Source organism: Mustela putorius, unplaced genomic scaffold (assembly GCF_011764305.1).
Source record: "Mustela putorius furo isolate JIRA1106 unplaced genomic scaffold, ASM1176430v1.1 tig00003834_pilon_pilon_pilon, whole genome shotgun sequence".
Classification (NCBI taxonomy): domain Eukaryota; kingdom Metazoa; phylum Chordata; class Mammalia; order Carnivora; family Mustelidae; genus Mustela; species Mustela putorius.
The window spans coordinates 84662018-84676888 of NW_025421987.1; the positions used below are offsets into that span (position 1 = coordinate 84662018).

The window sequence follows — 14871 nt, forward strand, 5'->3', positions numbered from 1 at the left end:
AGTGAACAAAATGGTCAATAGGAACTTAAAAAGGAAGACAAAGACCAGATCATACAGGCTTCTGCAGGCCATGATTAGGAACCTGAATTTTATTTTTATGAAATAGGAAAATAATAGAGGATTTAATCAGAGCAGTGATATGACTGGAGTTAAATGTTTAAAATTCACTCTGGTGTGGGACACCTGGGTGGCTCAGTTAGTTATGTGTCTGCCTTTGGCTCAGATCATCATCCCAAAGTCCTGGGATCAAGTCCTGCATCAGGCTCTCTGCTCAGCACAAAGCCTGCTTCTCCCTCTGCCTGCCACTCTTGCTGCTTATGCTCTCTCTCTCTGACAAATAAATAAATAAAATCTTTAAAAAATCATAAAATAAAATAAAATTCACTCTGGTGATGTAGGAAACAGATTAACAGGGATAGAGGGGAAGATAAAAGACCAGGAAGGAGGGCTTAGACTAGTTCAGGAGAAGTTGATGGTAACTAGGAGGAAGGGATGACAGTAGAGACGGAAAGAAGAGGATTGACTAGGGATATATTCTTCAAATAGAACTGGTAAGACTTGGTTATGGGCTGGAAATAAGCGACAAAGAAAAGAGGAAAATCCAAAATGGCACTTAAATTTAGAGGTTAAGCAACTGATGCTCTTTATTAATTATGGGAAAGAACCGGAAAAAAACAAATGGTGGAAACGGGGACAGGAAAATCTGCATGTAAAGATGCCTATTAGACTAGCAGGAAGTGGAGTTGCCAGTGCATTAGGTTAATGATTCTGGGGCTCAGAAAATGTTTGGGCTACAGGTATACATTTGGTACACATTTGAAAGGCAGCATAAAGTAGGTCAAAGCCATACAATGAGAAAGGATAACATGTCAAGAAAATGTAGACAACGATGAGGAGAAGATCTAGCACAGATCTTGGGCACAAGCTCATTTAGAAGTTGGATGGAAGACAGAAAAGTCCATCTTAATGATAGACTGAGCAAGAGGGATGCATTTAGTGTAATCAGAAAACCACTCTATTCTTTTTCTCCACAACCTGTTCAAATCATCCCCCCAATGGAACTGATTGTTTCCTGCTCCTTAAATAAAATCAAAGGCAATTTTGTGACTTTCCTAGACATTCTTAAATAATAAAACGTCATCAAGTTACCTCTGGTCAGACACACATACACAAAAACAGTTTCATTTCAGTATCACAAGTGGTCCAAAGTAGTAACAACTTCCAAATTGATGAGTTGAAGCTTCTCCACCATTCCCCAGCTTGAGTGTGCTCCAACCTGGCTGCCTCTAGTGGGAAAATGGTATAGGTGGCTCTTTATTTTTTTCACCTAAAACCTTCAGCTCCATTTCTCACCTAAAACCTTCAACCTTCCTCAGGGTTGAAACAGACTGGAGAGGGAGAAAAGGTATGGGGCCAGAAAGATCTTAATTGACTTACAAAGTAAACAAAGTTACTTAGGTTATTTAGAGCTTATTCTTATTTCACGGGACTATTCTGTGGCTTTTTCAGAGCTCCATTATATCAGGAAATCTTGGAATGAAGTTCCTTTGTTCTAAATAAATGCCTCTCCCATGGCTGGTCACATTAAATTTTCCCCTCACTACCCAGAATCTAAGAGTACATCTCCAGGGTTTGTTTATTTTTCCCCAAGCAGCTCTCTTGGGCAGATCCAAGAAAACCCTATACCTGTTTTCTATGCATGTATTATATAAGGTCTATGGGAAGCTCTGAAGCATCATTTGTCCAAAACTCTGGGAAAGCAGCCATGCCCAACACAACATCACCTCTTTATCCTGCCACTGGAGCAGCTAGCCAACCACAGTCAGACTCTAGTCCTCTGTGCCCCCACTCTCCAAGTGCTCCCCAATAAAACCCCTTTCACTAAACTGATCGAGAAAAAGAAGTACCCCACTGCTTCCCTACTGCGGGAGAAAACTTATATTACAGATCTCTAAAGTAATTTTCTCTTTAATTTCTTAAAAGGGGTTGGTCTCTTCATCCTCTTTTAAACGGATGGATTTTTAATCAACTAACAGACATAAAACCCACTCTTCACCACCTCTTTTGCAAGTCCTAGCTAATCATCTCATTCTTTACTTTGAAATGTTGGAATCATCTGATTGTGTTGGGAAGAAAAAGCTGAAGACAAAATAGGATGAGTCCTGTTTTATAATCCTGGTACACAGAAAACCAAGAAGAAACAACAAGGGAGAAGGAAAAAACAAGAGAACATGATGTGGCAGAAGCTAAAGTGTACTCAAAAAGACAAATGTTGCTAAAAGGTAGAGTAAGGTGAAGACAAAGAAATGCTCATTGGAATTTGAAGCCTTGTGCGGTTTCATCCCAGTGTAGTGTTGTAAACAAGAGTTAAACTGACACGTTAGATACTTCACCAGAATCTGTTCTCTCTTCCTTCCTTCAGACAGAATCCTATGCCCAACTCCAGTGTAAATCCTGATTGGTGCAAGCCAACCACTATAATCTACTTTCCTCTAGCAATATATTTAGGAAATGGAATGTGATATAATTCTAACAGAACATGACAGGAAGTTTGTTGGAAGATCTCTGTAAAGGTCTCTTTTTCCTTAAAAAGAAACATAAAGAAAAGACAGCTTCTCTTCTTCCATTGGCTACTGTCATTTCTGCACGTGACACCTAGTTCTACAGAAACCATCTTGAAACCAGTCTGAGGATAAAGCAATGCCAAAAAGAAGAGCAGACTCAAGAGAATTGCCACAAAGCAGAGCTAGAACTCACGACTGAAGCCTGGTCTATTTGTGGGGTTCTTGTTATTTAAATTCATAAATCCCCAGTTGATTCAGAATATTCTGTTATTTTTTTAAAGACTTCATTTACTTACTTATTTATTTGAGAGAGAGGGAACATCCTGGGGGAGGAGCAGAGGGAGAAAAAAAAGCAGAGCCCCTTGACAGGCCCAAGCCCATGATCCCCAAGATCATCACCCGAGCCAAAACCAAGAACTGGACACGCAACCAACTGAACCACCCAGGCATCCCCACAGTTTTCTGTTATTTAATGACAAAACCATCCTAAAACTAAAGAATAGTCTTTAAGAGAGATAAAGAATTAAAGGCAGAATGTAGGTAATTCTTTTGAGATGTTTTTCTGGGAAGAAAGGCAGAGAGATGGTCTGACATCTGAAGAGAGAGATGAAGGATCTAGTGTAGGCTTTTTTAAAGATGGGAGACACCATTACCCAGTTTATAAGTAAATGAGGATGATCCAGTGGAAAGGGGAAAGTGCAGAGCTGCAGGTATAAGCACGTCCTTGTCACCTCACTTAATGTACACAGCCAATCTTGGAGTCTCCTTCACTAATCCTGCTAATGCCCCAGTAAGGAAGAGCCACCAATTCTCACACTATTGTTTACACTATCCAACTACAACTACTTGCAAATTCCCTCCCTGGTAATCTGTTGGTAGAATCCCTCCGGCCCCCTCTGAGCTGTTTTTGGGGGGTTTGTTTTTGTTTTTGTTTTTCGTTTTTTGTCTGGACAAAAGTCAGTGGCTAATCCCTGCAGGACTGGGCTCTTTAAGAAAACTCTGGGCTCAAGTGAGGCTAGCAAGAGCCCAGCTTTTTAACTCTTGAGGTTACGCTAAAGGAAGGGCCAATTCTTCAGATTTTTACTTCCCATCACAAAGAAACTCAAGAGGCTAAGCTACCCAAGAGCCTAGCTTGCAATTATTTGTTTATCTCCCAAGCTGAACCTACCACTAAGCCACACTTCACCAAGGGTTCTAGGCAGAACAACTTAATGAAGCTTGTTGTTACTTAATCCCTCCCTCCTTCACATTCCTACTTTCTGGTTTGTTTGAGTTTGTTTGGTTTTTTTTTTTTTAAGATTTTATTTATTTATTTGAGAGTGAGAGAAAGTGAGAGAGATCACAGAGGGAGAGGAAGAAGCAAACTCACTGCTGAGCGGAGAGCCTGATGCAGGGTTTGATCCTGGGACCCTGGGATCATGACCTAAGACACAGGTGGCCACTTAACCAACTGAGCCACCCAGGCACTCCAGAACATTCCTACTTTCTAATTATAATTGCACAAAAGGGTATGCACCCATGCCTGCTGGAGAATATAGCCCCTCTCCTCAACTGTGGGAAGCCTGTTCCCCAAGTCAGCACTCTCTCCCTTTTCTAGCCACCTGAATCATATGCAAACTAACTCAGGCTATAAGGCCTTTCCCCAGGGGAAAAGAAACATTCAGTCCCAGCTGGGGCTTGCACTATATCAGATACCCATTTACTGATCAACTAAATGGTGATCCAAAAGGGCACTGCTATAAAGTATTTCCAGTAAAAGTATAAAAACAATGCACAGGACCAAGTCAAGAACAACGTTGATTTGCCTTTCTATTGCTTCCTGTCCAGAGTAATGATTTGTTCCGCATTTTACTTCCCCTACTCAGTTAGCAGTAAAACAAGATATGTAGCCTAAAACATTCAATACCCCTGCTGGGGTACCATTAGCTACAGTCATATAGAAACACCTGGTAAAGCCAGACAACTGGGTTTCATTTCCTTATGAAATTTCAACAATTCGTTAACTAAAACATTACAACTGACCAAGATATTTTAAATATCTAAAACTAGCTCCCTCTGTTGATTAAATTCAAATTGATTTACTAGTTCTTATTTTATCACATTTTCTTACTAATTTAGTTTTGGCTAAAATACAGGCTGTGTTTAAATAAAAAGAAACAAACCAGCCAAACACTCATTTTTAAAATCTCCACACTTACCTGTAATCACTACGAATAAAACTTTCCACTTAGAACAATAATATAAACTAAGCCACACTTGAAATTCTTAATGATTTTGGAGTAAAGTATTTTAATACTGAATTTATGTGTTTTCCAGGCTTGTGATATTAAAATCTGTACCTGTACATTCTTTAAGAATTAGCTGCCTCATATCCTTTTTCAGAATAAGGCAGTTATTAATTAATTATCTTGTAATGGTCTTCCTCTTGTTGATAAGTCCTTGCAATGACATCAGTGATATCTGGTTGTAAGAGACTTCTTTTGGGATTCTTCTCTGAGAACTGCCCTTTCCTATGGGGGTAATTTCCATAGGTATATTCTTATTGATTTCATATTCCTGGCCACATTTGATTGGCCCAAGGATAGATACCTCACCAAGCTGGGCTGATCAGATGTCTCTTATGGAAATTTAGAACTGGATATAGCCATTCTATTTAGGCTATATGGATACTGAAGAGAATGGATGAGAGGCTGAGCAGACAAAAAAGCAAAGGAAAGAAGAAAATGAAGCATGCTCTCAGAGAGAACAGAAATAAAAGACCACGAGACCTCAGAGACAGACGTAAAGAGGAAGAAACAACTTGGTTTCTGGTGGCTTTCCAGAATCCAATCTGGTGCCTCATGAGGCTCTCTCTAAACCTTTGGTTCAGTGAAACACGTAGTCTTGTGTCTCTTTTTAGCATATGCAAGTTTGAGGGAGTTTCTGGAACTCTGAATTAAGTCTTCCCTAAAATAACCTCAGAGCCTGCTAAATTATGGAGAACAACTGGCAACAACAATAACACTAAATTTCCAAAGTTTATGCTTGCTGAGTTATTGAGTCTGCTCTTGATGTGTTAAGCACCTATATAGACTGAATAATGCTTTCAAATGTTTTGACTACAACATACAGAGTAAAGTCATCAAAATGGTGAAATGAGAGTTTTCTATCATCTTCTCCCTAAAGAACACTGACTCTGACAATCACCCATGGACAAGAGTGCCTTTGTGAAAGTCCAGGAATCCAATGGAGAAGTTCCAGCACACTGTTGGAGCAAAAAAAATCTGATGTTGGACATACTGGAGAAAATAAGAGGAAACAGTTTCTCTTTACCCATGTCACCCCTCCCCCAAGGCACATCTCATCCCAAGAATGACATCTCATCCCAAGAATGACCTACTCAGCCCATGATTTCTCCCACAGGTGATAGTGAGAGTGTGTGACTAAGTGTCCAGCATCCCCAGATGTCCATGATGCTGCCAAAGGGACCCACTTCTTTTTCACCCCTCCAGAATAGTGAGGAGTACTGCATGACCTGGGGGTCGGGGTGGGGGAGGTTGGGTTAGAGAGTGGCTGGAGACCAGCAGACAGGGCTCTTGAAGAGCATCAAAGGGACAAAGATTTTATTAACTGTGTCATGTATTCCATCAAGAAGACCAAGTAGGAGCTTCTGGGGATGCCACAAGGGGTCTGCAGGGACCCACAACAACAAAGCTCAACATGCCCCACCCACACCAGCTCCCTGTGTGTATCCTGAGGTGCAGTTAGAGTGAGCTTTTGCAGAAAGCTGGCCAAGCCCTGCAGGATTAGGTGAAAGTAAACTTAAGCATTCAGCACCAACCCAGGGAAAACAAAGGGGAAGCTGTCAGCACCCAGCCTGGCTTTGTATAAAATCTTAAGAATCCCACCCACTTGCAAGAGGGAAAAGTAAATATGAAGCAGGGATATCCATAGAAAAGATCTGAGAAAGCCTCAGAATCCTTAATAGGCCTGACAAAAGGTATTTCTCTCCCAAAGCCATTCAGTAAAGGCTAAAGTGACTATTTCTTCAGATGTGAAGGCAGTAATGCAAGACTTTGGGAAACATTTTAAAAATCAAGGGAATATAACACTAGCAAAGAAAAACAGTAAGTTTCCAGGAACTGACCCCAAAGAAATGGAGAACTATGATTTGCCCAATGAAGAATTAAAAATAGTTGTTTTAAGGAACCTCAGTGAACTACAAGAAAATACAGAAAGACAATTCAACAAAATCAGGAAAACAATACATGAACAAAATGAGAAGTTTAACGAAGATAGAAATCACAGAAAAGAACAAACAGGAATTCTAAGAATTTAAAGAATTCGTATGAAAGAATACAATGAATGAAATGAAAAACACAATAGAGAGCATCAAGAGCATACTGGATCAAACAAAAAGAATATGTGAAGTAGAAGACAGGTCATTTGAAATTATACAGAGGAGGGGCACTTGGCTGGCACAGTCAGAAGAACATGCGACTCTTGATCTCAGCGTTGTGAATTAAACCCTATGTTGGGTGTAGAGATTACTTAAAAAAATAAAAACTTAAATAAAGAAAAGAAACAAATTATTCAGAGGAGAACAAAAGAAAAAAGAATGAAGAATGAAGAAAATCTAATGAAATATGGAACAGCATTAAGAAAAAATTCTGTGCATTGTTGGAGTCCCAGAAGAAGAAAAGAGGGAGAAAAGGGAAGAAAATTTATTTAAATAACTAATGACTGAGAACTCACCAAACCTGGAGAGAGATTTAGACATATAAGTTCATGAAAATCATAGGTTCCCAAAATATTTCAATTCAAAAAGATTTTATTCAAGACATATTATAATAAAATATTCTTTTTTTTTAAGATTTTATTTATCCATTTGACAGATCACAAGCAGGCAAAGAGGCAGGCGGAGGGTGGGGGAAGCAGGTTCCCTGACTAGCAGAGAGCCTGATATGGGGTTAGATCCCAGGACCCTGAGATCATGACCTGAGCTGAAGGCAGAGGCTTAACCCACTGAGTCATCTAGGCACCCCATAATAAAACATTCTAAATTCAGAGACAAAGTGAAAATTTTAAAAGCAGCAAGAGAAAAAAAAAATTCTTCACATACAAGGAAATTCCCATAAGATTATCAATGGATTTATCATAAGAAACTATGAAGGTAAAGAGAGATATATTCAAAATGCTGAAAGAAAAAAAAAAAAAAAACTCCCAACCAATAATACTTTACCTATCAAAGCTGTCCTTTACAAATGAAGGAGAGAAAAAGATTTCCCCAGACAGCCAAAAGCTGATTGAGTTCATCTCTAGAATAGCCTTACAAGAGTTCTTCAGGTTGAAATGAAAGGGCACTATTAGTAACATAAAAACATACAACATGCTGGTAAAGGTCAGTATGTAGTCAAATTCCAAATACTCTAATACTGTAATATAGTTAAGTGTTAGCCATTAAACTCTAAGTATAAAGGTTAAAGGACCAAAGTATTAAAAATAACTATACTAATTTGTTATCGGATATACAATATAAAAAGTTATAAATTGTGACATCAAAAATATAAAATGGGAGGAGTGAAAGAATGAAGTTTTTATATATAATCAAAGTCAAGCTGGTATCAGCTTGAAGTGGTAACTTATAGCTATAAGATGTTCTATTTATAGAATGTTTTATGGTAACCCCCGTGATAACCACAAAGCAAAAACCTACAGCAGATACATAAAAAATAAACAGGAGGGAATCAAAGCATACCAATATGGAAAACTATCAATTCACAAAAGAGAAAAAAAGGAACAAGTGAACAAAACAGCCAGAAAACAATAATGTGGCATTAGTAAGTCCTTACCTATCAAATTTAAAATAACAGGTTTAAATGTAAATGCATTAAATTCTCCTGTCAAGGGGTGCCTGGGTGTCTCAGTCATTAAGCGTCTGCCTTCGGCTCAGGTCATGATCCCAGGGTCCTAGGATTGAGTCCCACACATCAAGCTCCTTGCTCACCGGGAAACCTGCTTCCCCCTCTGCCTGTGGCTCCCCCTGCTTGTGCTCACTCTGTCAAATAAATATATAAAATCTTTAAAAAAAAAAAAAAAAGAAAGAAAGAAAATTTGTAAGTAGTTATATTAGTTTGTATAGTTTCTGATAAGAACTTTTGCTCTAACTTACCTTTGTTTCTCTTTGTATAAAGACTTTGTAAAAGTCTCTTTGTAAAAGACTTCCTTTTTTTTTTTTTTTTTTTTTTTTAGATTTTACAGAGACAGTGCATGCACAAACCTGGTGGTGGTGGGATAAAGGGAAGAAGCAGACTTCCCACTGAGCAGGGAGCCTGGGCTCCATCCCAGGACCTCAAGATCACAACCTGAGCTGAAGGCAGACACTTAACTAACTGAGACACTCAGGCATCCCTATGTATCATTTCTAAAATATTTTATATCTTCCATTCTATCTCAGGTTTTCCTCTCTGTTCTTGAAAATATGGAGTGTATTTATAAAAGCTGTTTTAATATCTGTCTTCTCACTCCATCATGTCTGTCATTTCTGAGACTGCTTCTATTGATTGACTTCTCCCTCACTTATGGATATTTTCCCACTTCTTTGCATACCTGGTAATTTTTTTTATTATTGGATGCCTGACATTGTGAATTTTATCCCTCTGGTGCTATTGAGGAAATTGAATTTCCTCAATTAGTTTTGGATTGCGTTCTGGTGTAATCACGTCACTTAGAATCAGTTTGTCTTTTTCAAAGCCTCCTTTGAAGCCAGAGGAGTTTTTAATTTAGTCTACAGCTCATTTAGCCTTACTACTAAGAAAACAGCTCTCTGAGATATCTCCCCGATGCCTTGGAAATTATGAGATCCTTCTACTCTGGCAAGAAATATTCCCAGCTCCATCGGAGCTTCAAGAATTGTTTGATTTACAGCTTCAGGATGATCCTTTCCATGGCCTCAGGAGTTTCCACTTACAAATGTACAGATCACTCAATCAAAGACTTAAGGGGGTCTCTCTGTAAATATCCAGAGCTCTCTCTTTGTGGTTTCCTGCCCTCCTTTACTCAGCCCCACAAGTTCTAGCTGCACTGACCTCTCAGAACTCCCAATTTATATTTATAGCCTGGAGCATTTGTTCCTTTTTCCCTGCACTGAATCTATCCATGCAGTATACTGAGTCAATTGTAAAACTCACCTCATTTGCTTTTCATCTCTGAGGGATCAAAGATTTGTTCTACCTGCTGTCCACATTCCAGAAACTATTATATATTTTGTCCAGTGTTCTAGCTATTTAAGGCTGAAGGGTAAATCCAGTCCCTATTATACTCTATCATGTCTGAAAGCAAAGTCAGCACATTTCTTTCCATCTTTCTTTCTTTTTTTATTTTATTTATTTATTTGAGAGAAAGAGAGAGAATGTGCAAGAGAGAACAAAGTTGGGGAAGGGGACAGAGGGAGAGGGACAAGCAGGCTCCCATGCAGGGTTCGATCCCAGAACCCCGGATCATGACTTGAACAGAAGGCAGATGCTTAACCAAATGAACCACCCGGATGCCCCTAAGTCAGTTCATTTCAATCAAAAACAGAAATCAGACAGAAGTCATCCCTTTTATTTAATTTATGGCAATTGTTATTAGCACAAAAAAAAAAAAGAAAAAATATCAAGGTGACACTATTACGTATTTAGCAAATTCAAACAAACTACCTATATTGTGCCAAGACTATTCCTGGTCTTGCAAGTCTCAGTGTGGTTCTTTGAGAGTTGTAGTTAAGAATAAAATGTTTCAGGGGTGCCTGGGTGGCTCAGTGGGTTAAAGCCTCTGCCTTCGGCTCGGGTCGTGATCCCAGGGTCCTGGGATCAAGCCCCACATCGGGCTTCTCTGCTCAGCGGGGAGCCTGCTTCCTCCTCTCTCTCTCTGACTGCCTCTCTGCCCACTTGTGATCTCTGTCAAATAAATAAATAAAATCTTTAAAAAAAAAAAAAAAAGAATAAAATGTTTCAGCCCTCAATAAACAGGAGAGCTTGATGAAATCTATGTAAAGAAGCCAGTGAGACAATGATCCATACTTTTCTGCCTATTCCAATCAATGCTTAGTTATAAAGTTAAATCATGCTGCCCTCTTACATTTCATTACCACTAAAGATCCTTTATGTCATATTTTTCTTATTTTTAAATGTATGCTATTTCTGTATGTTCACTATAGAAAAAATTAGAACATATAGGTAAACAAAAATAGAATAAACATTCACCAAAGTTTGCATAGAGATTGTAGGAGAAAACAATTAAAATACTATATTCCAAAACACTAAAACTCCTTGGTGAATTTTAATAAAATAAAACTAGCAAGAATATGGAGATACCTGGGTGGCTCACTCAGTTAAGCATCTATTTGCCTTTGGCTCAGGTCATGATCCTAGAGTCCTGGGATGGATCTCGAGTTAGGCTTCCTGTTTGGTGGAGTCTGCATTTCCCTCTCCTTCTGCCCCTTTAAAAAAAAGGGAAAAAATGACAAATGAAATTGAATCAAGATCCCAGAAATATACTCAAAATATCAGACTACAAGCACCTACTATACAGAATAAGTAACACATATGAAATATTAAGTAATAAATCTTGGGCAATGGATTAATAATAAGTCTTTAGTACCCACAGTTAACTATTTAAAGCTGCAGATGTGTTAAAGAATCAAATATTTTTAAATTTTTATTTTAATGGATGATAGATAAATTTATGACTATTAAAGAAAAATGAAATGCATTCCTATTATAAGATAGATATATTTTATAGAAAGATATATACAAAAACCTCAGCACAATGAAATGGAATAGGACTCCACCACAAATAACACAGACTGTAGAAAGATATATACACAGCAAATATGATTGAAAAAGCTCTTTAAAAGTATAAAGATTTGGGGGCGCCTGGGTGGCTCAGTGGTTTGGGCTGCTGCCTTTGGCTTGGGTCATGATCTCAGGGTCCTGGGATCGAGCCCCGCATCGGGCTCTCTGCTCCACAGGAAGCCTGCTTCCCTCTCTCTCTCTCTGCCTGCCTCTCTGCCTACTTGTGATCTCTGTCTGTCAAATAAATAAATAAAATCTTTAAAAAAAAAAAAAAAAGAGAAGGTCTCGGGACTCATCACAAATTTAAATATTTTTTTTAAAGATTTTATTTATTTATCAGAGAGAGAGCAAGAGCGAGCGAGCACAGGCAGACAGAATGGCAGGCAGAGGCAGAAGGAGAAGCAGGCTCCCCACCAAGCAAGGAGCCTGATCCCAGGACGCTGGGATCATGACCTGAGCCGAAGGCAGCTGCTTAACAAACTGAGCCACCCAGGCGTCCCACAAATTTAAATATTTTTAAAGTATTGTTATTGACCAGATCTTGGGGATAAATACACCCAGATATTGCATTTGCATTTCAAATAGGTCCAATGTCTCTAAGTACCAACTGGCAAGCTACAAAGCTGTTTACACATCTGACCTAATAATTTCACTTCTAGGAATACAGTACTAGGAAATCTGCATTCTGGGCAAAAGTTTTTATGGTAGTATGGTCTTGAATAGCTTAGACAAACAAAACTTAGAAAACTTCAAAACCTTTCAGATGCCAAAAACCAGAGCTAAGGAAATAATTACTCTAAGATATTTTAACACAATGGAATAATATACACAATATTAACAATTTTAACCATCTATTGAGCAATTGCTATGTGCCAGGTACTGTGTTGATTGTCTTGAGTATTCTATTTTGTATTTGCATTTAATTGCTTAATAGTCTCTACCTTGGGTAGATAGCTACAGATGGAGAAATCAAGGCTCAGAGAGATTACGTAATGGGCTTACATTTGCAGTTACTAATAGGAGACAATTCAGATCTGTCTGGCTTCAAAACCTTTCAAAAACTCCTTCCACTTTATCATGGAGTTGCAGGATCCAAATAGGGCAAATCCCAGCGTTCACAGAAAATAATCAGGAAACATAAACCTTTGAGGACACAGGATATAGTATTTCAAAACTATATGATCTGCTACTGATCTTTCCAGAAAGATTTGTAATTGTGATTACAATACAAATTTTCAACACTGTACTCTTTAAGAACCATGTTTTAGTTGATGTAATATCATTTTCAGTCAAAAGTTTCATGCACTTGCCTTGGTCCCCCTTCCAAACCCTTTCTCCATACCTTCTTCCTGTCTCCTTGACATGCTTGCTGTCACAAACACTTCTTGTTCCATCAATTCCTGCCAGTCTCCTACCTTCTCTCACCTCTTCCACCCCTCCCCCATGCCTTCCCCGAGAAGAGGCCCATCTCTCTGCTGTGGAAGGGACCAAGCCCTTCTCTCCAGATATGGGAAAGAAAATTCTAAACTGTTGAAACAAGTGGTCCTAAAAGCTCATTCCTGAGTGCTAAACAGAGCAGAAAGATTCTGAAGAGGGTGAATCCTGCAACTTCAGGAGACCACTTCCCAGAGAGAGGAGACTGAAGTCCAAGGAGCAGCCACACCAGGAGCGATCAGAGGAATGATATATAATAAATTTAATTTTTCTCTACTGAAATACAATAATTATGTGGTTTCCCTGAGTTTTATTTTATTTTACAAATTCTGAGATAAATGCAGAAATATCAATATTGCCATCATGCTGTCACTAACCTGTACATGTGTTGCTGATTAATGTAATTGCATCACCAATTACAAAGGGACCCAGGATGCCTTCACTACATGGAAGGCATGAATTTAAAATGCAACTGGTGGGAAAAGAACTCTAAATTTTTAAACAGTATCATCAGGAAAAGCCTCACATGCAGAATACTTCAGCGATTGATAATGCAAGAGAAAGGAGAGAATCTACCTACATTTACGTAGGACTGTTCACAGGACAGAGATAGGACTTGGTGACTTCAAATCTCTGGAAAAGTGCACCTTATAGAGGAGGAGAAATTCACACTCTCTCACACCCCAGAAGAAGCAAAGGGCACACACACACGCATACAGACACACACACACACACACACACACTGGACTAAATTCAAGAGATATAAACGGCTTTGTCGGGCGCCTGGGTGGCTCAGTGGGTTAAGCCGCTGCCTTCGGCTCAGGTCATGATCTCAGAGTCCTGGGATCGAGTCCCGCATCGGGCTCTCTGCTCAGCGGAGAGCCTGCTTCCCTCTCTCTCTCTCTGCCTGCCTCTCCATCTACTTGTGATTTCTCTCTGTCAAATAAATAAATAAAATCTTTAAAAAAAAAAATAAATAAATAAATAAACGGCTTTGTCTCCTAACAAGTGTCTTTTAACCTTGCCTTTTTACTACCCTAGACAACCAACATCCCAGGAAGATCTTGAAGTTTTCCAGGGCCTCCAAAGCTTATAAGAATACCTTCATCTGGGACGCCTGGGTGGCTCAGTTGGTTGAGCAGCTGCCTTCGGCTCAGGTCATGATCCCAGCGTCCTGGGATGGAGTCCCGCATTGGGCTCCTTGCTCCTCCCGCAGGGAGCCTGCTTCTCCCTCTGACTCTGCCTTCCACTCTGTCTGCCTGTGCTCGTTCTCGCTCGCTCGCTTGCTCTCTGAAAAATAAATAAATAAAATCTTAAAAAAAAAAAAAGAATACCTTCATCTGGGGCCATTAAAGAAACAAAACAAAACAAAAACAGTCCATAGTCAACAACAACAACAAAACAAAAAGCCTCACATCCAATTCAATATCCTCTGGCTCCCTCGTCCACCCCTCCTGGCTCCTGCGGGATTGGGTTAGGGGGAAGGGAAAGGTCTTTTAACCCAGGCAGGTACAGTCTGTGATCTCTTGACTAAAGGTGGACCGATGTTCAAGGGTTACGTCTTTTTTTCCTTGCCTTTTCTTTCTTTTTTCAGGCCAAGAACAGCCCGGGGCCCCACCTGGCAGGAGGGCCCTCAGCAGAAGCTAGGGGCTCGGCCCACAGCCAAGGGGTAGTGGTGGGTGGCCATCTCCGCAGAGGAGGGGTTGGTGCTGGGGAGACCGGCACCCCGGGGCATGCATGCCCTTAGGTCCTCAGGGAAGACTTTCTCAGAGGGCATGTCACTGCCACTGACTGTCCCGACTGGCGGGAAGGCATTCAGAGGCGCCGGGGCATGGGGCGAGGGAGCGGTATGGGCAAGCCTAGGGCCTAACCCTGTGCTGCCACAGTCTCGTCCACTTGCCTCCCTCGGCCCCTCGAAGTCCCACTGAGCATCCCGTGTCGCCTGGAAGTTCACTTTTCAGGCAGGAAAAGAACCCAAGCGTACACACACATAGGCCAGAGGGTAGCTCTCAAAGATGGCCAAAGCGCCACGTTGCTGGCTCTGCCCGCCATCATCA

General features: G+C 40.0%; 1 pseudogene; it reads left to right on the forward strand.

The window, feature by feature from the left end:
• LOC101693898 overlaps window positions 1–14561 on the forward strand; it is a 33493-nt pseudogene extending 18932 nt beyond the window's left edge.
• The last annotated feature ends 310 nt before the right edge of the window (window positions 14562–14871 follow it).